Below are 1,044 nucleotides of genomic sequence, written 5' to 3' on the forward strand. Positions count from 1 at the left end.
ATAAGTGGGAAAACTAGAATTCAAACATAAGTGTATTGGATTAAAGGTCAAATACTATATGTGATCAACCATTGCTATCCATCATGCAGTATGTTATTTAAAATGTAAGACAAAATATATAGCATCACAAATTTGCCTTATCTATATTTATAAACACACACACACACACACACACACACACACACACACACACACACATATTTTTAGGTGAAGCAATCCTTGGTTGACCTCACAGATTGCAAGGACCTTGACAGCTTACAATTCTTGTTTTTAATTTTTATGTCTACAGAACCCGGTCTTCCTAGGTGGTCTCCCATCCAAGTACTAACCAGGTCCGACCCTGCTTAGCTTCCGAGATCAGATGGGATTGGGCTTATTCAGGGTGGCATGGCCATAGACTATAAACTTACATTTTAACTTAATATGCTTATTAAGTATATTTATGGAGTCATTCAGGTCTTACAGATCTATATTTATCAAAACTTTTTTGAAATAGAAATATTATTTTTACATACAAAATATGTGCAGCAAGTATGGTATCAAGAAGCAAACTGTTACCCAGGCATTTGCCTATCCTCCATACATTGACAAAGATATTTTCCATATACCAGAGAGGTGTGAACATAGAAACAAGACTGTGTGAGGACATTATGAGAAGGCAGCCATCTGCAAGCCAAAGAGAGAGACCTCAGAAGAAATCAAATTTGCCAACTCCTTGATTTTGGACTTCCAGCCTTCAGATCTATAGAGAGTTACATGTAGACAGCAACTTATAAAGAAGAGAGGCAACATGAAAAATCAGACAGAAAACTGACTATCAAAAACTGAATCTGAATCAACTATTTCCCCACACATAAAAATATATTTCCTATTTTACACTGTACACAACATAAATCTCAGAGTAAAACCTTAAAAAGTAAGCCTTACTATTTTAGAAAAAAAATATTTTCTATTATCTTAGTTTAAGAAGGGATTTTCAGAAATAAAGAATCAGAAAGTACAAAACTTAAAGAAAAAGACAGATTCTATTACACTAAAATTAAG

General features: G+C 33.8%; 1 pseudogene; it reads right to left on the minus strand.

The window, feature by feature from the left end:
* Positions 1-280: 280 nt before the first annotated feature.
* On the minus strand, positions 281-399 carry LOC111734266 (annotated as a pseudogene).
* Between the last annotated feature and the right edge of the window lie 645 nt (positions 400-1,044).

Source organism: Pteropus vampyrus, unplaced genomic scaffold (assembly GCF_000151845.1).
Source record: "Pteropus vampyrus isolate Shadow unplaced genomic scaffold, Pvam_2.0 Scaffold14, whole genome shotgun sequence".
NCBI classification, from domain to species: domain Eukaryota; kingdom Metazoa; phylum Chordata; class Mammalia; order Chiroptera; family Pteropodidae; genus Pteropus; species Pteropus vampyrus.